We start from the raw sequence: 25,630 nt of genomic DNA on the forward strand, positions 1-25,630 counted from the left end.
CTGACCGACATCGATACCTCTCGTCAGTGCAACACTCCGTGAAGAATGGGCTGCCATTCCCCAAGAAACCTTCTAGCACCTCGTTGAACGTATGCCTCCGAGAGCGGAAGCTGTCATCATTGCAAATAGCAGGCAAACACATATTGAATTCCAGCATTACCGATGGAGGGTGCAACGAACTTGTAAGTCATTTTCAGCCAGGTGTCTGGATACTTTTGATCTCATAGTGTAGTACCCTTCGTTGCTCCAACCATCTACCTTAAACTACTGCTAGATGGGGAGCACATGCGACTGCCATTTGTGGGGCTATAATAAAGACAAGGTGTACAGCAATAACCCCAAAACGATAGCTGGGCCTAAAACAGCCATTCAAGAAATCATTTATAGCATCGATGTTCCGACACGCCGGCCGGGGTGGCCGAGCGGCTCTAGGCGCTACAGTCTGGAACCGCGCGACCGCTACGCTCGCAGGTTCGAATCCTGCCTCGGGCATGGATGTGTGTGATGTATTTAGGTTATTTACATTTAAGTAGTTCTAGGGGACTGATGACCTCAGAAGTTAAGTCCCATAGTGCTCAGAGCCATTTCAACCAATTGTTGTGCAGCTCCAGGCAACTATCGCTTCCGATGAGTGTTGCGCACTCCATTTGCACTCGCAGTTAAAAGCTGGTAAAAGTGCTCCTAGCTGTTAGCAACCTTATTTCGCCGCGCTAAAAGAATTTCGCTATGTGGGCAGCAAGATATCGAACGTTGGCCGAACGATTAGGGATGCAAAAAATTTGTTGCTGATGTAAGTAGCAACAAAGAAGTAATTAATGCACAGTGTGACAGTTTTTCACGCATCTCACTGTTTATGACGTCAGATCTCCTGAATTATGTGTCGTACAATGATATAATGTTGTCGGTACATTCAGCGGCATATGTGGATTCTCTCTGCGAAATTTATTACGAACAGAGTTAGTAGAAAAGAAGTAATAAATTTAAACGTCATGAATGATACGGCAGTTTTACGTGCAACAAATTGTGTGTTTCATATGATGATATAATTCTGCGCTTACTTCCAATATTGTATGTGCATACCGTTCGTAAAATGTGTTGCGAATACAGTTAAACTAACTTACACTAAGGACAACACACACAACCATGCCCGAGGGAGGACTCTAACCTCCGACGGGGGAGCCGCGCGGACCGTAACAAGGCGCCCTTAGACCGCGCGGCTACCCCGCGCGGTGCCTTTGTGAATACTGATATATCAGCCGGCCTTTCCTTGCCTACTAGTACAGCCAGATGCATATTTGTCGATAATTACACCAAACAGAGAAACTTTTAATTTTTGCAACAGATACTACAGGAAGAGGAAACGGAAGTGCACTTTTCTAAGACGTGTTAGTTTCTTGAGTGAACTATTTTTGAGACGTGGAGAAAGTAGTTTTGCTTACGTTTTTCAGTGACCTTACTGATAATGACTTAAAGGTGTACTAGAACGGTCCTAGTTAAACATGTTTTGAAGTATGTATAGAGGTACCTGTGGAAACTGCAGTTTTTCAAATTTATGTGATTTTTCATCACCTGAGAAATTTAATTATGTTGTTAATAACAAGGGAAAAATTTGTTTCATTGACTGTATGATGCATAGCTTCTTCCAGTCGTTGTCGAGACAAGCTAAATCATTTTGCCAGTCAATTTACGAGGTGCCTGTTAACAGCAGTTAGTGAGCATGGCGGTATGATTTATGGTCCTGTCATTCTATTTATTAACAATATTGTCATGTTTTGTGCTTAGTTTGGCAATCCGCCTTCTCGTTGTACTGTATATCACCTTCGATTTACTCTTTTTGTCAGCTTCATTGATTTCCACATGCATGACGTGAAACAGAGTACCGTTTCCTTCTGCATGAAGATATACACTATCACAACAGTAGCATTATTGTATCTACATTCTTTTCCAATCCTTTCTTCCCAAGTTCTGAATTTGATATTCGTTACGAAATTGTCGATGCATTTACGAAGTCATATATCGTCCAAGTGGTCATGAATCACAGTGGTTCTATGATATCCGCATAATATGAGAATATTACCTTGACAGTCACAGTTTGTCTTACTCAATTAAAAGAAAGTGAAATGAATGACCTGTGTTCAAAAAGTCGAGGAACTCATCAAATTGTATTTTTTCTCTGTGCTAACCCAGTCTACTGTTTGCAAAGATGGGATGTCTGGATATCTTAACGCTAGTACTTTCTTCCGAATTCTAATGTTAACATTCTTCTGCAGTATGATGGTAGTTCCCTTGTTTCTTAGAACTTCAAGTCGAGGTCTTACAATATTCTAGCTTATCTATTTTCGAAATATAATATAAAATTCAGAAGTGTGTTGTAGAATCTGAATTAATATCATAAGGTAATCCTTTCAACACCAAAATCGTTGTTCCATCATTTATTTTCTTCAACATAAATATGGTTCTCTTCTTCTATCACTATAAGGAACAGCTATTGTCCATTTTAAAGACCTTCGACATAACATCAGTTATCTACAGTTTCAGCTGCACTTAACAGATATTCCCTCCTACTACCACTATGCAAATACATTTCCTTTTTTCGCGCCTTTTGCCAATTTTCTGCACTGAAATTACGTTTTGCTTTTCTGTGCCCCACCTCGATTTCCTTGCTAGCATCTCTTACATAATTCCTTTACATTTCTCCATAAATCATTCTATCCTAGTCTTTTTGCACCTACTGTTAATTTCATTTTTAATCATAGTATCCTGCAGGCTTCTTATTTCGTTGTTTACATTCTTACAGTTTCTACATTCATCCATACAATATCTTGATTTATATAGAAGTTTTACATTTATGTTTCCGCTGTAAATATATTCCTTTCCTGCCTTTCTTATACTCTACATAATTACATTTCACTCTTCTGTCAGCTAATCCCGATGGCTTTACTTACACCAGTATTCACTGCATGAAAAAATTTCCTTTCATGGTTGTGTGTCCTTAATGTTTATGATTTCATTCCTACTTATGCTGTCATTTATATATTATTTTGGATTTCACATCCAAACATAATTCTGTGTGAAAGAGGAATCTTTACATTGCCTAACTGCTGTGCAGTCTTCCCTTGTCCAGCGTTTTTTTCCAAACATATCTTATTTTGTTTGGATTCTGAACGAGAGTATTCAATATAACTTTGTAATTACTACTGTCTCATTTTTCTCTCACGCACACTTTCCAGTGCTTTTGATTTCTATTTCGTCCCTCACCGTATTGTTCCACTTAAATTACAAAATTTCGCGCACATTTTATTTATTTCTCAATTTCCACATATATTCTCTGTTTACTCATCACAAACGTGTGATGTCGGTACGTAAACTAAAATAAACTTGATTGGTGTTGCGTTCATATCAATGCACAGAAGAATACTTCTCTCTCTCTCTCTCTCTCTCTCTCTCTCTCTCTCTTTCTCTCTCTCTCTCTCTCTCTCTCTCTGTGTCTCTTTGTCTCTATCTATTCTATCTATCTGTCTCTATTACCCATCTAGATGTTCATGGTAACGTCAGTACTAGCAAGCCAGTTTATGGATGATGTAAGTGTTACTATATGGCCAAGTCACCAGATATTTTTATTCTCACTACATTTCCCTGAGTAATTCCGCTAAGCAGACCTTCAGAGTCCTCATGCCTCTTTACAGATTCTTCAGGTTCCCTAAAACATGCTCCCAACTCGGTGTCTTGGAACGTTCAGTTTATTTATTCTTATACAGGAGATTCTGCACTAAGCTGTTTTCAAAAAAATGGTTCAAATGGCTCTGAGCACTATGGGACTCAACTGCTGTCCCATAGAACTTAGAACTACTTAAACCTAACTAACCTAAGGACATCACACACATCCATGCCCGAGGCAGGATTCGAACCTGCGACCGTAGCGAGCTGTTTTCACATCCAGTTTCAAACTGGGAACTAGTTTCGATCCAGGACGTTTTGCGAAAGAAATGTTCATCAGGAGAATATGGGCATGTTCTGTGAACACACTGTTAGTGCCTTTGATCAAGCAGTTTCCACGGCCTTGTGAATCCCATGCCGTTGATTGGCACTGATTTTTCCGTCACTGCAGCCAGTCTCACACTCTGAGGACGAGAGGATGCCCTGAGGCTCTAAACCTTCCTCCGACCTCTTTTGATAAGGCTGTTGGTAGAATGAGAAGCACATCTATAAAAGAAATGGCATACCATACACTACTGAGACCAATTGTACGGAACTATTGTAGTATTTAAAATAATTCTCGTTTATTATTCAGTCTCAGTTGCACGTTTTTAAATACATGACATGTTTAGATCGCTCTGGATCATCTTTATGTCTATGTAGTTGCATCATCGACCCGTCGTGTCTGTGTCAATACTCATATCAGAGCTGACGCAACTGTTTAGAATCTGAATATGACCTAGAGAGATTGAAACGTCCCATGTACATTTAAAAATGTGCAACTGAGACTGAGGATTAGATGAGAATTGTTTGAGACATCAATATAGCTGCCATTCTCTCGCGACGAAGACATCGAATGTACGTAGAGAAAATTGTACCTAATTCGGACACGCTCTCCTATGTTCGGAATACATTGGTACAACCCATATGAAAGTATAACAGAAATGGCTACAGAGATAAAATGGGATTCTTTACAGGATATACGACGTCTCCTCGTGAAACCTCGTTGGGTAAATGTCGAATACCTGTATGCTGACACCATCGCGTACCTCGCGAAACGTTGTTGGGTAAGTGTCGAATACGTGTATGCTGCCACCGTCGTATATCTCCCGTAGAGGCCATAAAGAATAAGATAAGAGAGCTTATGGCACAAATAGGGGCTATAGATATTTATTTATTTAGTAACACAGCAGGGTTTTAACCGACTAGGATTCTACAAGGAACTGTTGTGTACGTACAGCGACCGTAGACTATTATAAGGAAGGATAAGAAAACAGCAATTACTAGCAACTCCATTAGTTTTCTGCTATTCTTGCAGACCAAGATTTCAGCTATAAATAGCCATCTTCATTGCATTTGAGGGAGTAACAATTCAAGAAACGCGCAGTACATGCCACCATAAGCATCTACTGGTGCATAAGCAGAAGGGAACTCAGTTCCATTCGTCTTTTTCTGCAGATTCTCCCAATGTTCAAATGAAATGACACAATTTCAGAGATTTTATTGGTCTTATGGGAATATGATTTTATGTATACAGATTGAAACGGTGAGTGAAAATTTATGTTATGGCCAGAGATCGAACTCAGGCCTTCTGATTATTAGGCAGGGGCGTTAGCCATTGAGCCACCTTCGCACAGTGGTTCAAACAAGACCAGTCAAGTGTCTGAAAATGTGTCGCTTCATTTGTATAAGTACCTGCAGCTGAGATTCAGGCTGGATACCCCATTTACGTTAGATGTTGACGTGCTATTCCAGAACATGCAGAGCCTCTGCAGTTCTGTTTGTGTGTAACGGGGAATTTAAAGTAGACTTGGGCGGCAATGAGAATTTGGATCGAGGAGGGAGGCGGGCCAGCTAAATCCGTGCAGTTGTGTGAACCGTCATACCAAGTGGCATAAGTGGCTAGTGCATAGTAAGGAGGAGACCTGAGTTCGATTCCATACCTTGGTACAAATTTTCACTCACCGCTTCACTCTATATACATAAAATATCTCACTGTTGTTATTTATCGTGTCGTTTAAATAATTACATTGTTCGTCGAAAAACCATAAGACACTTTAAGTAAATTTTGGAAAAGAAAAATAAATTTACTACGTTAAGAATAAAATAGGACTTAGGAAAAAAGATGTCCCTTTACTTAGCTGTTTCAAGTGGGAGGGCTATAGTAAACGCTTCCAGCCTATCTCACCTGAATTAGCATATTGTATTCTACTGTAGTTACCACTGCGTATATGTATGTTATGAGATTAGCTGTTGATCATTTGTGTATGAGGTATGATAGTACTACTTATTACTCCCATTACTTTCTCCATTTGCCCTCGCCGTAAGAGGGCGAACCTTGGAAGGGTGATCTCGAGCCTTGTCTCCCCGAACGGCACTTCTTATTTATGTTATAGTTACGTCTGATGTATAGCATGTCCTGTAATCTGCCAAATATTCGCTACTGTTAGACCTCAAAAAATCCCATTTTGGAGGAGGTTTAACTTTAGAAAGGCTGACTGATCGAGATTTGCAGATTTACTGGACGGCGAAGTGTCTTCTATAGAACCAACACTAGAACAGTGCAACAACTTCACCACGGCCGTAAAGAGATATTCCAAAACATCCATCCATCGTGGCTGTCAAACATCTTACATCCCTGGGCACAGATTAGATCAGGCAACCTTATTTATACAATACAGCAACTTATTTAGAGAAAACCCTTTCAGTGAAAGGAACAGAAAATAAACTCATTTTCTCTATAAGAGAGCCAAAAAGGAGAAAATGGATTAAGAAGATAGAAAACCTGGATCTGTAAAGAGACAGTCATGAGACTTGAAGATTTTTGCGATGCCTACGCAATGATTCGACTAAGATCACTACAGACCGCCAACAAAATAGCACACCAGATGCTGCTAAATGGGAAGCCCAACCATAAATCCAAGAAACCAAAACTACAAAGAACTGAGCAAGGGGAGAGTGACAACTTTTCACTCCCATTCACGATGGATGATTTACATATGGCTATTAAACAGAGTAAAACTGGTAAGCCATCTGGCTTGGACGGTTTACGAACTGAGCAAATTAAGCACTTTGGATTAGCAAGAAAGGAATGGATTCACCAATTCTTCAATAAAAGTGTTGATAGATGTCAAATTCCAAAGATATGGGGGAAGAGCCGTGTAATTGCTGCACTGAAACCTGGTAAATAATGAAACAGTCCAAAGGATTCTAGATCAGTCGCACTACCATGTCAACTTTGCAAACTGATAGAGAGAAAGATTTTAAACGGTCTCTCACACGTTGTTGAGCTCTTGCTTATACCACAGCAAGCTGGATTCCGCCCTGGTAAAAGGTCCTTAGGACAGTTACTCATTCCTATACAGTTCATAGAAGATGGCTTTGGAGCCCGTAAGGTGACAGGAGTGGTATTTGTGGACCTGATAGCACAGTACGACACCGAAAATCACCAATCACTATTAAACAAGGTCTAAAATGTAAGCAAGGATTTTTCTGCCTCACCAGATCCATCACCAATCTTCTGCAGAACCCAAGATTCTTCATTGATCTCCAAGGACAGCGTAGCCGATGAAGGCTACAGAAAAATTGCCTTCCCCAGGGAAGTGAGTTGACTCCAGTTCTGTTCAGTGTATATAGCAACGACCAATCCATAGTTCCAAACTGTAGGAATTTCTTGTATGCTGAGGATCTCGCTCTCGCAACCCAAAGCACAAACTTCTGTGCAATAGAAATCAACCTAAAGAGGGCTCTTGAAGATATGTAAAAATACCTCTGAATAAACCAGTTTAAACAAAACCCATCTGAGAACAAGTGTGTGCTTTCCATCTGAGAAATAGGAAAACCACGCGCAAGTTAAAAATAGAATGGTCTAGGGTTAAATTGGAACATGTCACACTCCAAAGTACCTAAGAATAATATTCGACAGATCTCTAACGTTCAAAAAACACTGTATGAAGTTCAAATCAAAAGTCACCACCAGGAACAACTTACTGAGAAAACTGGCCGGATCACAATGGGGCAGCCAAGCTGAAACTCCGAACTTTTGCAATGGCATTATTCTACTCCGCTGCAGAGTGTGCCTGTCCTGTTTGGTACAAACCAATATGTTCCAAACAGGTGGATATTGACCTAGGCAACACATGAGGAATTATAAAAGGCTGCTTGAACTCACTCTAATGAAATGGCTCTACCACCTTGCAGGAATTGCACCACCTCCTGTTCGAAGAGAAGTAACAGCAAACAGGGAAAGAACAAAATTAGAACAGGAAAAAACGCATCCCTTGCATGGGCAACAACCCTACCCACAACGACTAAGGTCAAGGAAAAGTTCCCTCAGAACATCGGAGAAACTAACAACCACTGATAAAGAAGCCAGGCTGCAACGATGGAGGGCTGAGACATTCCACCCTCCTGGTAGGAAAAGATTTTGAATCTTTACCCTCTGGTCATGATGAGAATTGGGCAGTCTGGAAGTCCTTTAATAAGTTGACGTCAGAAGTGGGCAGATCATGGGCTAACCTGGCAAAGTGGCGATACGGTGAAGAAAACAAAACACCATGTGAATGCGGGGAAGAACAGACTGTTCAATCAATATACGCTTCAGTGTCGACTGTGTCCAGCTACCTGTACAGAAGATGATCTTCACCAGGCAACGGAAAATGCACTGGAAGAAGCCAAATTTTGATCAAAGATTAGATAAGCTATGTTGAGCTGTCAACAGTTGTATAAACTGTGTTTGAATAATGTTCCTGACACCAGAATAATAATAATAATAATAATAATAATAATAATAATAATAATAATAATGTCCAGTATTATAAAGTTCACATATTTTACTCTTTGCATCTTATATAGACTACATATTACACAACAACGTGTTTAAAAACAACGATCCAAAGTACTAATGACTTCCATATTTTGCTTTGTACAAACATGAAAATTCGTTGTTTTATTTGTTATTTCTGATTCCATGTACAAATTACTTGCAATGTTGTTGCAGTAGAGTGCTGTGTCGCGTGTGCTTCTATGTATGGTGATATTGGTGTTTTCATTTCATCATATGTGTCTGTATGTTCATTTGTTTTCATATAAACTGTTTGAACCTGTGTTGTCGGTGTTCTGGCCTGCCGTGTGTGTCTGGTCGTGATCTTGTATATGGTCATTCCGGTTATTATAAGTCTTGTGTAGCGCTTTTGATATTTCATCAGTGAAGCGCCGAAGTATGATTTATGTTTCTGGGTCTCTTAAAGCTTGCCCTATATCTTCGATTTCCGTCATCAGTCTTATGTGTATGAGAGTACCACATTGTAGTGTTATATGTTCGAGTGGATCATGTTCCCCACAAACACATGTTTGGCTAAGGCGAAAGAGGTGAAGATGTGTAGGCTAAGGGCCATGGTCCGTCAGGAAGGGTACCAGACCATAGCTTGAGTCAACGCATCTCAGCCTCTATCGATCTGCTAAGCGAACTGTACAGGAGAGAATATTAGTAACGGTAGCGCTATATACTCTCCGCCATTCACAGTTCGGTGGCTTGAGGAGTATATACAATATATAGATACAGAAACAGAGCTGAAAATATGTCTGAGGAGTGACCATCAAAAATTAAAGTGAACAACGTGAAATAAAATAAATTAATAAAGAACAAACGATTTCGTGAAAACATGCATGTGTTTTCGCAGGGAGCTTCTCGCGTAAGCATTAATATCACTAAATGGAAAGTGCAATCCAGTTTTCTCGCGAGCTGTCCTTGCAAGGAGGTGCGCACCTTCCATGACCCTGTTACCCTGTGGGCACGGAGTTGGTAAACTTCATCACCCAGGAACCACGCAAAGTGTAGCCTGCGGCCGACGCTCTCGGTAACACGGTTAGCCTAATGGATTGCACTTCTGCCACCCGATGTCTCGTCTGCCGCGAGCAATCAACACCTGCTTTCTCATTCGTGGAGGCACGTCGCCCTCAACAGCTCCTCGCTAAAAATTTGCATGAAACTTAAATTCTAACACCCACAGCAAAAAATAATACTTCATATATGGCAAATCAAGTGTGCACATGTTGGATAGCTCTTCCTTCATCATCATTTGGTTTTGAAGCTTTGACAGCCTTTTAAGGGCGAAGAACGTTTCGGCATATTTGTGCTGTCATCAGTGACCACTTTTATACTATCCTTATTATTCTCAAGACCAGCCGTCCTCAAGTGGTGGCGCCACCCCCCCCCCCCCCCCCTGGCGACTGGGGGAGAGGGGAGAGGGGGGGACTAGGCAGTGCAGAGAGTGATAGAATGGGGCGCTGACTTTCATTGAGGTATTTATATTTCATGTTATGTAAGAAAAAGATTTCTGGTGAACAAATATTTTTAGGTTTTGTCTTGTCCATTCTTCTGACTAAAGGTTTGACGAACTTCGGTTGTTCACTTATGTAATAAAATGGAAGACCCACAGCGGTCCTTTCGATTTTATTTATTATATGGCTACCAGTTTCAGTGATTTAGTACACCATTATCAGATCTTAACTGACGCTGAGAGGGGATTAAATTCAATCGTATACACGATTCCATCAGTGGTCAATCCAACATTTATGAACTGGTATCCGAAGATAGTAACATCTTGGTAGTTGATGGCTGGAAACACAACATCGTTTTACGGTCTACGGATAACAGTTCATAGATGTTGGCCACTGATAGAGTCCTGTATACGATTGGATTTAATCCCCTCTCAGCTTCAGTGTGTACTGAATCACCGCAACTGGTAGCCATATCATAAATAACATCGAAAGGACTGCTGTAGGTGTTACATTTTATTATATAAATATTTCTAGCGTCATATTCTAATTTCCATGAACCAATTTAGAAAGCTCCCCCTCCGTTAATGTGCTGTCTTATTCGACAAAAACTGGCCGTTAGTTTCTGTCAGCAGGAATTCAGAAAAAAGTCGCATGTAATGTTTCATCACATAGCCCCTGTCCTGCTATGAGAACTTTTCCTTCCCTCTCCTACCGTTCGCTTCAAACTCAGTCACCACTTTTTAATTCAAGAAAAAAAGATACAAAGCTGTGTCACTGATTTGACTTTACTGTGAAGTTACCCCGATGCAGTAACACGTGCAACTCTTTGTTGTTTAGGTATAGGCTTTAATTCTGTACCGTCAGGAACAAAAACCATTTCGACTTCTGCGCTTATCTTGTTCCACAGATTTTCTACGATTTCTCGCTGTTAGCTGTAATGATGATATTCAAATTTCCACTGGAATTTTATGTCTCAGGGCGTGAAACACCAACTGTGGAAGGATGCACAGTGGCGCACAGACAGGTGACAGATGTACTACTTCCCGTTGTTCCTACGATTTTTTTTCTTTTTTTTTTTTTTTGCACATCTAGAATTGATTTCTGTTCTAGAGAAAAAGTAAGTTTGCTCCACAGTTCGTTTTTCACTGTAATGGGTTGCATGCGATTGTTCTCAGGTGTGAGGAAGGCAAGGGCACAACATCCTCTATGAAACTAACTTTATAAACCACCCGTTCATTTCTCTGCAGATTTACTGTAAGGCGATAGGTCGTCCGAGTGCCAGTGATAAATTGCACCACTTTACTGATACCGCAAACTTTCTGTATCGTTCTTCAGTGGCGGAATAAGTAAAACGATTTTTACAGTATAGTTGGTAGAAGTACGAAAAAATGTGCGTAATTTCAATTGCAATCTTGTATGGATATATACATTCAGAAATATGCCCTGAACATAAAGTTTAGACACAGGAAATAATTTATACCTGAAACTGGCAGTCTTTTTAATGAAGGAATATATTTAATGGTAATAGCTGCTTGCTTTGCGTAACTGAAGGAATAGAGGGCATCGATGAATATTTAAGTAATTTTTATGATTACTCTCACTTTTAATAAACTTATAATCTGATTTCAGCAACATGCAGATAACCTACCTGAGAGGAGAGTAACGTGCAATTAGCAAGCGTGGCACAGTCGGCCAAGACTTGGCACCTACAAAACTCGACTTAAAGTTGAACACTATAGAAAAAATACGATATGTCACCAGTCTACCATAATCTCCACGCCTTTAGTTACCTTCTCACCTGCAAGCCGTGCAGTGCTGATAACAGCCTTATGCTGATTAAATTTCTTAAAATGTGTATACTGACTGAAGTAATGTATGACATTGACGAATTAGCCGGCCGAAGTGGCCGTGCGGTTAAAGGCGCTGCAGTCTGGAACCGCAAGGCCGCTACGGTCGCAGGTTCGAATCCTGCCTCGGGCATGGATGTTTGTGATGTCCTTAGGTTAGTTAGGTTTAACTAGTTCTAAGTTCTAGGGGACTAATGACCTCAGCAGTTGAGTCCCATAGTGCTCAGAGCCATTTTTTGACGAAATACACTACTCGCCATTAAAATTGCTACACCACGAAGATGACGTGCTACAGACGCGAAATGTAACCGACAGGAAGAAGATGCTGTGATATGCAAATGATAAGCTTCTCAGAGCATTCACACAAGGTTGGCGCCGGTGGTGACACCTACAACGTGCTGACATGAGCAAAGTTTGCAACCGATTTCACATACACAAACAGCAGTTGACCGGCGTTGCCTGGTGAAACGTTGTTGTGATGCCTCGTGTAAGGAGGAGAAATGCGTACCACCCGTACCACCACGTTTCCGACTTTGATAAAGGTCGGATTGTAGCCTATCGCGATTGCAGTTCATCGTATCGCGACATTGCTGGTCGCATTGGTCGACATCCAATGACTGTTAGCAGAATACGGAATCGGTGGGTTCAGGAGGGTAATACGGAACCCCGTACTGGATCCCAACAGCCTCGTTTCACTGGCAGTCGAGATGAGAGGCATCTTTTCCGCAAGGCTGTAACGGGTCGTGCAGCCACGTCTCGATCCCTAAGTCAACAGATGGGAACGTTTGCAAGACAACAACTATCTGCACCAACAGTTCGATGACGTTTGCAGCAGCATGGACTATCAGCTTGGAGACCATGGCTGCGGTTACCCTTGACGCTGCATCACAGCCTGCGGTGGTGTACTTAACGACGAACCTGGGTGCACGAATGGCAAAACGTCATTTTTTCGGATGAATCCAGGTTCTGTTTACAGCATCATGATGGTCGCATCCGTGTTTGGCGACATCGCGGTGAACGCACATTGGAAGCATGCATTCGTCATCGCCATACTGACGTGTCACCCGGCGTGATGGTATGGGGTGCCATTGGTTACACGTCTCGGTCACCTCTTGTTCGCATTGACGGCACTTTGAACAGTCGACTTTACATTTGATATTTGTTACGACCCGTGGCTCTACCCTTCATTCGATCCCTGCGAAACCCTACATTTCAAATGGTTCAAATGGCTCAGAGCACTATGGGACTTAACATCTGAGGTCACCAGTCCCCTAGAACTTAGAACTACTTAAACCTAACTAACCTATGGACATCACACACATCCATGCCCGACATAGGATTCGAACCTGCGACCGTAGCAGTCTCGCGGTTCCGGACTGAAGCGCCTAGAATCGCACGGCCACCGCGGCCGGCGAAACCCTACAATTCAGCAGGATAACGCACGACCGTATGTTGAAGCTCCTGTACGGGCATTTCTGGATACAGAAAATGTTCGACTACTGCCCTGGCCAGCACATTCTCCAGATCTGTAGAGAGATGGCGGAGTTCTGAAATTTGTAAGACTGGGTGTCATGAACTGCTATATATATTACGACTATTAAGGTAAATACATTGTTTGTGCTCTATTAAAATCTTTCATTTCCTAACTATGCCTATCAGTAGTTGGTGCCTTCCGTAGTTTGAATCTTTTATTTAGCTGGCAGTAGTGGCGCTCGCTGTATTGCAGTAGTTCAAGTAACAAAGATTTTTGTGAGGTAAGTAATTTGTGAAAGGTATAGGTTAATGTTAGTCAGGGCCATTCTTTTGTAGGGATTATTGAATGTCAGATTGCGTTGCGCTAAAAAATACTGTGTGTCAGTTTAAGCACAGTCATGTATAATTTACGTTTCATATGTCGACCATTAGCCGAGGATACCTCACTGGAATTTTCTGATTTTTTCTTGTAGTTTGTGTAATTAGTGTAGATTTTGTTTATTGCTAGTGCGTGATTGTAGAGAGAATCTCCTTTGTAGTTGCAGTCTTTCGTCTTGTACAGTAAAACAGTTGTGGCATGCATGTAGATTTGCACCAAGTATTTCGCAGCTGCGCTTGCAATTAAGTAGATATTACTTTCAGTGCTATGTTAATGTGTTTTCTTATTTTACTCTTCCAATTGTGCTTTTCTGCGTTATTGTGACAATAATGGCGTGTGAAAAACGTAATACTAGGCTCCAAAGTAAACTGAGAAATGACAGTGAAGACGTAAGCAGTGTGTTAGCGCCACCGAGTAATAAATTAACTAATGTTCAAAGCAGTAATTTGGTAATTGTGCATAGGGAAATGGAGCGGGCGTCAAATAATGGTGTAGACAGTGAAACAGGTAGTGAACAGAGAAAGCATTATCGATCGATCGGTCGGCAACAGCTCGCCTCAGGAATCGGGAATGACAGAACACAATATTGCAAATACTGTTGACTCAGGTTTTGGGTCCTCACCGTTTTCTCAAATAAGTCAAGACACATTTTCCGCTTGTCAAAATGTGAATGTTGCCGGTACAAATTCACTGCCGAAAAGCACTGAGGAACATGTTTCAGACATCAGTGCATTGTTATTACAATTAGTGCAACAAATGGGACAAAAGCTTCAAAAGTTAAACACAATGGAACAAAATCAGAGACAAACACAACAAAAGCTTCAAAAGTTAGACACAACAGAACAAAATCTCCAAAAGTTAGACACAATGGAACAAAATCTTCGGAAGTTAGACACCACGCTTAAACAAACACGTGAAGATTTAACTACTGAGTTACATAACATTGAATCGAAATGTCGAAAAGTCTGTAATGACGTAAAAACACAAATTTGTGAGCATTTTCAACCTATTTTTTCGCGGCATGAAAATGCATTACAGAATCACGAAGGAGCCATAAAAGAACTGCAAACTATTGTTCATGAAAATCATGAGACCTTGCAAGATAAAATTGACTCAGTTGCATCTACCGGTTCGGTTACGCAACTTGCAAAAACTCAGGAAAACTTAAAGAACACAGTAGATACGATTTAAACACAAATGGACACTCTGAAACTTGGTTCAGAAAAACACACTGACGAAATAAGTACAATATCGGAGAAAGTAGCCGAACTTTCGGATAAGTTCACTAACTTATCTGCAAAGGTAGATGATGATCTGAATGACACAAAGCCCGTAGCCATCACTGACACAGAAGAGTATGAACAAATTAGAAAATTCAAACAAAATCAGAATCAAATTAATACGCAATACAAAAGAGAAATCCGGGAAGTACAATATCAGTTGGCACAAGTAATACAAAAATTACATATTTCAGAGGACACTCGCGCCCCAACACGGGAAGAGGAACTTAGAAATACGGAAAAGACATAAAATAATAACACAGGGCATTTCGGAAATTATGAAAGAAACTGGCAAGGTGCACCGAATTTTGAGATGGAACCGCCGACACGACGTAACAATGACCGATATGCTACTCGCCGACACAATGATTTTGACTATAAGCTGTTTATTACTACACGCAAATTCAAAACATTTAAGAATTCCAGCAACGACATTCATCCACAAGCGTGGCTTCATCAATTCTCTCATTGTTTTCCTCCCAACTGGTCATTAGAGCACAGATTAGAATTTATGTGTGGCTGTTTAGAGAATGAACCAGCTGTAAGAATGCGATCGGTCATTCACGATTGTCACAGTGAAGGAGAATTTTATCATGCCTTCCTCTCAGCGTATTGGTCTCAAGCAACACAAGACCGAGTAAAACATAGCATAATAATGATGAAACGCTTCGAACAATCTGAATTTTCCAGTCTTATGAAATATTGAAGACATGTTGCATAAGAATCAGTATCTTTCAAACCCATACAGCCCCTCAGAACTCATCCGCATTTGCTTAATCAAATTGCCTGAACATTTACGACATATTATTTTAGCAGGACGTTGCAAAGACGACATTGAAGCTTTTCAGGGACTGTTACAAGAACTGGAAATTGACACTGACAATCGCGGAAAGCGAAAAGAGGAACACAACAATTACAGGTCAAATCCGTCGCAATTCCGCCATGAAAGAAATAATAACTGGACACGACAAGGCTATTCTTACAACGTAAATCGTGACCAAAACAGACACCACTCGTATGACAAACGTTGGCAGTTGGAGCTGAGCCGCCAGCAGTGGTGGATGTGGGGAGAGAGATGGCGGAGTTTTTAAATTTGTAAGACTGGGTGTCATGAACTGCTATATATATTATGACTATTAAGGTAAATACATTGTTTGTTCTTTATTAAAGTCTTTCATTTGCTAAATATGCCTATCAGTAGTTAGTGCCTTCCGTAGTTTGAATCTTTTATTTAGCTGGCAGTAGTGGCGCTCGCTGTATTGCAGTAGTTCGAGTAACGAAGATTTTTGTGAGGTAAGTGATTTGTGAAAGGTATAGGTTAATGTTAGTCAGGGCCATTCTTTTGTAGGGATTATTGAAAGTCAGATTGCGTTGCGCTAAAAAATACTGTGTGTCAGTTGAAGCACAGTCATGTATAATTTTTCTGAGGGGACGTTTCACTGTCACCAACTGATAACGTCTGGTCAATGGTTGCCGAGCAACAGGCTCGTCACAATACGCTGTCGTTACTCTTGATGAACTGTGGTATCGTGTTGAAGCTGAATGGGCAGCTGTACCTGTACACGCCATCCAAGCTCTGTTTGACTCAGTGCCCAGGCGCATAAGGCCGTTATTACGGCCAGAGGTGGTTGTTCTGGGTACTGATTTCTCAGGATGTGTGCACCGAAATTTCGTGAAAATGTAATCACATGTCAGTTCTAGTATAATATATTTGTCCAATGAATACCCCTTTATCATCGAAAATTATTTTTGGTGTAGCAATTTTAATGGCCAGTAGTGTACCTGCTGAGGGCAAAGAATGTGAAATTATTCAATCTACCGTTAAATGCAGATTACAGTGAGCACACAATACCACGAAATTAACATAATCATTAAACATGAATTTAATAGTAGCAAGAGAACACGAATAAATCTCAGAAGCTTCAGTTTGCTTGATCATTGTTTCGTCTAAAATATGATCACTGATACAAGAATCTATATAGTCGTTCGCGTGTGAAACACATGGTATACTGGATGACCACAAAAGAAAGAAATGAACAGAAAAAATTCTCTATGCACTGGAAAATGCTGGAAATGTTTAACGAAAGTAGCTGATGAGCTCAACAGTCTATTACGGGGATGCACCAATGAAGACCCGATTCTGTATCATGTGTCTGTAAAATACACACCTTACTCCGTAACCTCGTTCAGTTCCAACGTAAGTAAATTCAAATTAAAGACCTGAAAAAGCTGCAGACGATAATACGCCAAACTGTACAATATGAGCAGGACTGTCACCAAACATCCGTAACTCGTGGCCTAAAAATAACGAACAGGAAGCAACTGAAAAGCAACTGCATATATGTGGTCTATCAAAAAGCTTCTGTTCGAGGGCATTGCTGCAGCGTGTAGACTGAGGTGACAAAAGTCGTGGAATACCCCTTAATATCATGCCGGACTTCCTTTTGACCAACGTAGTGCAGCAACTCGACTTGGCATACACTCAAAAAGTCGTTGGATGTCCCCTACAGAAACAAGAACAACGCTGCCTCTATAGCCATCCACTGTGAAAGTGTTGCCGGTGCAGGATTTTGTGCACGAACTAACCTCTCGATTATGCTACGTAAATGTTCGATTGGTGGCCAAATCATTCGCTCAAACTGTCTAGAATGTTCTTCTAACCAATAGCGAACAACTGCGGCATGGCGCATTGTCATCTATAAAAATTTCTTCGTTGTTTGGAAGTCCATGAATGGTTGCAGATTGTCTCCAAGTAACCGAACATAACCATTCCCAGTCAAATATCGGTTCAGTTCGAGGAGAGGATCCAGTCCATTCGATGTAAACACACTCCACATCATGATGTATCCACCACCAGCTTGCATAATGCCTTATTGACAACTTGTGTCCGTGTCTTCGTGGGGCCTGCGCCGCTCTCGAACCCTACCATCAGCTCTTCCCAACTGAAATCTGGACTCATCCGACCGGTCCACGGCATTCCATTCGTCTAGTATGCAATCAACATGGTCTTGAGCCCAGGAGGGGCGCTGCAAGTGATGTCGTTGTGTTAGCAAAGGAATTTGTGTCGGTCGTCTGCAGCCACAACCCACTCGCCCATGAACAGTAAATTTCGCAACCCTGTCCTAATTGATACGTTCGTCGTACCTCCCACATTGATTTCTGATTAGGTCATTTCGCGCAGTGTTGCTGGTCTATTAGCACCGACAACTCTACACAAACGCCGGTGCACTCGATCATTAAGTGAAGGCAGTTAGGCACTGCGTTGTCCATGCTGAGAGGTAATGCCTGAAATTTGGTATTCTCGGCATACCCTTGGCGCTGTGGATCTCGCATTATTGAATTGCCTAAAGAGTTCCGAAATGGAATGTCCTATGCGTCTCGCTTCAACTACCGTTCCGCGCTCAGAGTTTGATCATTCCCGTCGTGTGGTCATAATCAAGTCGTACACCTTTCCACATGGACCACATGAGTACAAATGGCAGCTTTGCCCCTGGACTGCCCTTTTATGCCTTGTGTACGCGATGTGCTTGTCTTTATTCCATGACTTTTTTCACTTCAATCTACACAACGTAGCATAACTCCGATGCGGGTATACAAGCACCGCCGTGTAGGGAAGACATCACTGTGGCATTCGTGTCTTTCCGGTGTGTGTATGGTAAATGCCAAAACGTGAAATATGGCGACGATGTTATTAAATGCCTCCAAACAGGATCAACGTGCTGTTATTCATTTCTCGTCTGCCGAAGGACGACATCGATAGACGTCCATCCGAGAATGAAGAATGTGTATGGTGCAGCATGTACGTCGTAAACCACCATTCTGGGATGCTGCAGCAAGAGGTGCTGCTGCTTCATGATAACGCACTTCCCCTTACAGCAAGCTTTGTAACGCAGAAATGACACCACCTCAAGTAAGAGACACTCGAGCATCCACCGTGTAGTCCTGATCTCTCCCTATGCGATTATCGCATCACACCTTCGTCCTCTTAAAAGACGCCTTGAAGGTGGATTAGTTCTGTTGGACGAGGACGAGGATGTGCAGCAGGAAGTTACGGACTTCTTCACGCAGCAAAGCACGATGTGTTACAAAACGGGTATTTCAACCTGGTGCGATAATTGTCTCAACCCTCACGTTTATTTTGCCTCATTGGCATACCGATTCTATACTGTACGGCCTTCGAACGGAAATTTTTTGATCGCCCCTTATAAATAGTCGTCCGAAGCAGAACTTCAGCACCCGAATCCACCGAAAGAAAACCGGGACAGAACTAGAATGCTTTTTGTGCTTCAAACGGCTTACACAGAGAGAGAAACACGCGGCTGCGCTAGCTTCCCTTTGGTTATCGCTTCTACTCGGCAGAATGTCTCTCTTCATATACCCCATTCAACTGAAAGACTGTGATATCTTCAGTGATCAATCTGTTGGTATAGTACGTCTTCGCAGTAGGTTTGCGAACCAGAATCTACGAGAGACGGAGCACAAGCTGAGATTGTGTCAAGGATAGGGAAGGAAATAAGTCGCGTCCTTTCAAAGGAACCATCCCAGCTTTTGCATGCAGCGATTTAGGGAAAACACTAAAAAACTAAACTAAAATAAACTCCGCCCGAATTAGCCATGAAGGCCCAACGCTATCGACCGGCCTCCGTGTCATCCTCAGACCACCGGCATCATTGATGCGGATACGGAGGGCATGTGGTCAGCACACCGCTCTCCCGTCCATGTCAGTTTACGAGACTGGAGCCGCTACTTTTCAATCAAGTAGCTCCTCAGTTTGTGACACAGGGTTGAGTGCACCTCGCTTGCCAACAGCGCTCGGCAGACCGGAAAATCACGCATCCAAGTGCTAGCCCAGCCCAACAGCGCTTAACTTCGGTGATCTGACGGCAACCCGCGCAACCACTGCGGCAAGACACTGAGAACCTAAATCTGGTTAGTCGGACGCGGGTTTGAACCGTCGTCCTCCCGAACTGCGGAAGAGAAGACAGTTCTGAAAGTGGTCATTCTGACAAGCAATTTTCAAAATAAGCTAAAAAAAAATACACAAGTCACCAGTCCCAGGTCCTCGGTGACAGATCAGTGGCATCCGTCCATTTAGAATAGCTTGCGTGGGTGATATATCTAATTCTGTGGAAAGTAGGCGACGTTGGAAGATTTCTAAGGAATCGTAATTCTAATGTGGAAGAAGTATCAAACGAGGTATCGTTGCTAAGCAAGACAATTTGTACCTACACACCAAGAATTTTTTAAATGTTATAATAATAAATGCAGCATATTGTGTTTCTAAAAGATGTCTCTTGTACGGTATATCCAAGCTTCGGAGTGTCCCACACACGAAACAAAAAGTACCATATCATTCTTCGTTACAATGTGAACAACTGTCGATGTTGTAAACGTATCTCATGGCGTTACAATGTAGTAGACTTGACTGGAAACGAGTAACACACACACACACACACACACACACACACACACACACACACAGGTGTGCGCTACACATAAGCGCGGTCAATGAATATGAGAGACGGAAAGAGAAAGACGGAAAGTGGGGTAGGGACATGAATTATGTCGACAATGACATCGGATAAAACTTAATGTCGATGCAAATAAAGACTTTACATTGCTGATTCAGTTAGGCTCATTCAGCCAATTCCCATCGCACGCATGTACTAATGAATGCAGTTTCAATTAACATACTACGCAGCTTTGATCCAAATGCGGGCATGCGACTCGTCATCTCATTATAACTCTGCAGCTCCACATTTTCACTTGTATCTGTTTACACTTTGTAATTAACTTTAATTTTTACCGTTTATTCTAAAAGAATGGCACTAGAGAATTTATCTGCCTCACTGTAGCTTAGGAAACCACCTGTGATTCATCGTTTATTGTGATATTATATTAATACGTTTTAGTGAAACTAGAATTACATTTAACAGGAGAGAGGTAAGAGGCACAAAATTCTTCAAACTCCACATTTTGAAACGAAATACGTAATGTTACTTCAAAATGTTTATTTCTAATCTAACAGAACTCCCTAAAAACATAATACTAGAATGAAAACGTATCTGCACTATCTTCCAGTGAATAACTTTGGCATCAAAGTAACGAAATGCATAATTATATACCTTATTAGCAGTGTACCTGAAAATATGAAATGTCTCGCAAACAGCAGTAGTTTATTAAAATGCAAATGAAAGTTACTGCTTCTTGCCTCACGTTCTATAGCAAGTATAAATTCCCGAATATTAATAAGTAATCAGTTACATACGTGAATAAATATTTTCATTTTCATAAATTTTCGGAAATTTTATTCAACTTGGAATGGAGCAAAGTGGAATTGATACTCTTGCTGTGACGCCAATCCAAATACATTATAGTCTTTTTCTTATTGTGTATATAAACTACAGTTATCTGCAGTATAAAAGTCGTTTTATGAGTTTTGTTTTCTGACTTCCTGTATAAGAAAGAATTAATATATTATTGATCACTATGAGAAAAAAAATTATCATATAAAATTTTATTTAAGGAAATGATCAGTATTTAAGACTGGTAAGTCCATGCTAGTAAGTATATTTTATAGGATTAATATACCTTACCAAAAGCTCTAATTTTCCTCATTAAAAATACACTCCTGGAAATAGAAAAAAGAACACATTGACACCGGTGTGTCAGACCCACCATACTTGCTCCGGACACTGCGAGAGGGCTGTACAAGCAATGATCACACGCACGGCACAGCGTAGGATCCTACGCAGTGCCGTAGGGGACCGCACCGCCACTTCCCAGCAAATTAGGGACATTGTTGCTCCTGGGGTATCGGCGAGGACCATTCGCAACCGTCTCCATGAAGCTGGGCTACGGTCCCGCACACCGTTAGGCCGTCTTCCGCTCACGCCCCAACATCGTGCAGCCCGCCTCCAGTGGTGTCGCGACAGGCGTGAATGGAGGGACGAATGGAGACGTGTCGTCTTCAGCGATGAGAGTCGCTTCTGCCTTGGTGCCAATGATGGTCGTATGCGTGTTTGGCGCCGTGCAGGTGAGCGCCACAATCAGGACTGCATACGACCGAGGCACACAGGGCCAACACCCGGCATCATGGTGTGGGGAGCGATCTCCTACACTGGCCGTACACCACTGGTGATCGTCGAGGGGACACTGAATAGTGCACGGTACATCCAAACCGTCATCGAACCCATCGTTCTACCATTCCTAGACCGGCAAGGGAACTTACTGTTCCAACAGGACAATGCACGTCCGCATGTATCCCGTGCCACCCAACGTGCTCTAGAAGGTGTAAGTCAACTACCCTGGCCAGCAAGATCTCCGGATCTGTCCCCCATTGAGCATGTTTGGGACTGGATGAAGCGTCATCTCACGCCGTCTGCACGTCCAGCACGAACGCTGGTCCAACTGAGGCGCCAGGTGGAAACGGCATGGCAAGCCGTTCCACAGGACTACATCCAGCATCTCTACGATCGTCTCCATGGGAGAATAGCAGCCTGCATTGCTGCGAAAGGTGGATATACACTGTACTAGTGCCGACATTGTGCATGCTCTGTTGCCCGTGTCTATGTGCCTGTGGTTCTGTCAGTATGATCATGTGATGTATCTGACCCCAGGAATGTGTCAATAAAGTTTCCCCTTCCTGGGACAATGAATTCACGGTGTTCTTATTTCAATTTCCAGGAGTGTAGTAATTTATCTTGCTTCAATAATTTGTAGTTTTATCTTGCTTCAATAATTTTTATTCAGGAAATATTGGTGTTCGCAATTTTTAATAAGCCTAACTGCATAATGTATTGTATCAAAAGTCCACTGTCAGTGTTTTATAGCCATGATTTTTCTATGTCTAAAAGTATGTTACTCGGTTCGTTTCTGGAATAAAAGTGTAGGGCTCTGTAGCCTGTTCAGAATTACTTGAGGATTGACAGAAGCTACCTGTGAGTGGGGGCGGGAGGGAAGGTAAGGAGGGGAGGGAGGGGCGGGAGGAGAGGGAGGGGAGGAACCCAAGTGGGAGGTGTGGACCACATTCTGTAAATCCCACGACACATGGGGCCCCAGAAAATACCCAAAGTTGTCAAACCTTCACACCAGCACCGCAACAATTCCTGCTTCCACTGTGTTTGATTTTCAGGCAGCTTACTGTTCTGTGTGATCGTTGCACCCTGTGGCTTTGTTTGTTGTTGATTTTTCTGCTGCAAGAGTTCTTTCTTTATTCGTTTTTAATACTATTTGGTGTGTGGTACTCAACAATGCCAAAAAGAAGTTCGTTCAAACGTTATGAGTGGAAAAGGTCCGCATCTTACTCATGCCCAGGGGATTGCCATAAGACGTAAGTCAAGATGAATGGTTTGCACGTTACGTGCCTACTTTGAGATTGAAATACTTAATGGTGGCCCGTTGCTCTCCGTTAACAATGTAATCAATAGAACAGCTGCAACTTTGAATATAAACAAAACATTGCTCTGAAGTTTGGCAAAGGAAATTTTCCAGAAATAAAACGAAGGTGGAAATCCCCATTGCTAAAACACATAGGGAAAAAACGTTGTATGAATAAGCTGGTTACTTATATCGATTCATTCGCTGAGGATAAGATTCTTCGTCATGTTTATGATTTTTATAATAGAAAGGAAAAAGTGACACTCAGTAAGCTGTTGGTCAGCGTTAAGACATCGTATCTTTTTCCAAGAGAGTTACACACAGTATTACATGACCTAGAATTTTACTCCGGACATCCTGTGATCGTAAGCTGTTGATGAAGTGGGAGAATGTAGCTGCATGCCGATGCTGATTTTGAAGGCTGAACCATGCCATGCCAATCAATGAATTTATGTAGCTTGATGAGACGGGGTCAGTGCTGGTCACTACGTCAAACAGAACTGCATAGGTGACAAGTAAAGGAACAATGGAAATGCCTTCTGGCAATGGGAACAGACGTACTGTCAAGCAGGCGCTTCGGAAAGTTTCCTGGCTTCACAGTCGTAACAGTTACTGATAACCTTAGAAAGGTGGGGATAGTGAAACTAATCTGTCTCCGATTATACAAATTCTACGAGCTGTAAAAACATAAGAGCTCATAATTATTAGGCTACCACCTTTCCACTGCCATTTTAGCCCAACAAAGTTAATATGGGTCCAAATTAAAACTTTATGTTGCCAGGAATAATAATTAATTTACCCTTTCTGCAGTCTAAGCATTCACAAAAGAAGTATTAGGAACGTCATATCTGAAGAATGGAAGAAGTCTGATATACATATGTAGACATAGTGAAGGAGATGACTGTTTCATTAAATATCAACAGTGACAGTTATAGTAGTACTTCAAGCATCTGATGTCAATGGAGTGTTACCATTATAACAATAGAAATAAGGTATATGTGGATTCAGCTGCATGTTAGAAGTTAGTTGTTTTAAATGGTAAGTAGCTACAAAGCAAAATTATATTTTTTGTACATTTTGACAATCTGATAAGAAGACATCAGCAGCTAGCTTCAGATAAACTTCATCTCAGCAATTCATGCTGAACCAGACAAAGTATGTATTCTTGTTTACAAAGTCGCAATATTGAAATAACGTTTTTGGATCGTTTTTATCCTTTCTCTTAATACTGGTTGGCTATTTAAGACAGCATTAAGACACATAAATGTTATATTTTGTTATGTTTGTTATGCACTAAGCGCTGTTGAGCAGGATGGCTTGGATACAGTGATCTTTGGCTGATTGGCTTGGATACAGTGCTCTTTGGCTGATAAGCTACTGGCCCATTTCTTTATTTTCACTCATAATCATTTATTAGATGTCTCAGTCCGCCTGCTTAGCAGGGTGGTAACGTGCTTGCCTCCCCTGCAAGTGGGCCCGGCTTCAATGCCCGGCAGGGTTGGAGATTTTCTCCGCTCGTGGACTGGGTGTTGTGTTGTCTTCATCATCATTTCATCCTCATTACCGGCGCGCAAGTCGCCCAATGTGGCGTCGAATGTAATAAGACTTGGACTTGGCGGCCGAACTTCCCCGAATAGAGGCCTCCCGGTCAACGATACCATACGATCATTTCATTTCGTTAGATATCACCGAAAATACCTGCGTACATTACTACTTATGCAACACGAAGCAAGAGTTAATTTAACCAAATCTTTAAAATAAGTGCAGCAACCGCAATGGTAAATCTTGACTTAATAAATTAGTAAAATTCCTCAGAAATCTTTGAACAGCTGACACCACTAAAATTTTAAATTTAGATCGAATAAATGAATTTCTAACCCATTATCAGCAACAAATATTTTAAGATCAAAGAACAAATGAATTAAAAAACACTTAAGACTAATGACTGTAGACTTTTGAATGCGTTAATTAAAACTTGACCGCACAATTGAAAATCACAGAGAAAAAGTCTTGGCAACAAATGGCTTAGTTAGAAACGTTTATGAGCAGCTGACACAAGTAATTACAAAACTATAAATTCAATAACTGACGAACTGACTCAATTCAAAAACGACTGATAGTTTACCCAGGTGACTGCCAAAAATGCAGCGTCGTAACCTTCACGATCTGGCCAGGTCTAAACATTTTCACTGAAATACAGGATCTGCAATTACCACGTTACTTTAACAATCGCTAATGAAAAGGGAGGGAGGAACAAGCTCGTGCCGGCGGCGTCCCAGCCTGAAGTCACACGC

This window comes from Schistocerca piceifrons, chromosome 2, assembly GCF_021461385.2.
Source record: "Schistocerca piceifrons isolate TAMUIC-IGC-003096 chromosome 2, iqSchPice1.1, whole genome shotgun sequence".
Lineage (NCBI taxonomy): Eukaryota > Metazoa > Arthropoda > Insecta > Orthoptera > Acrididae > Schistocerca > Schistocerca piceifrons.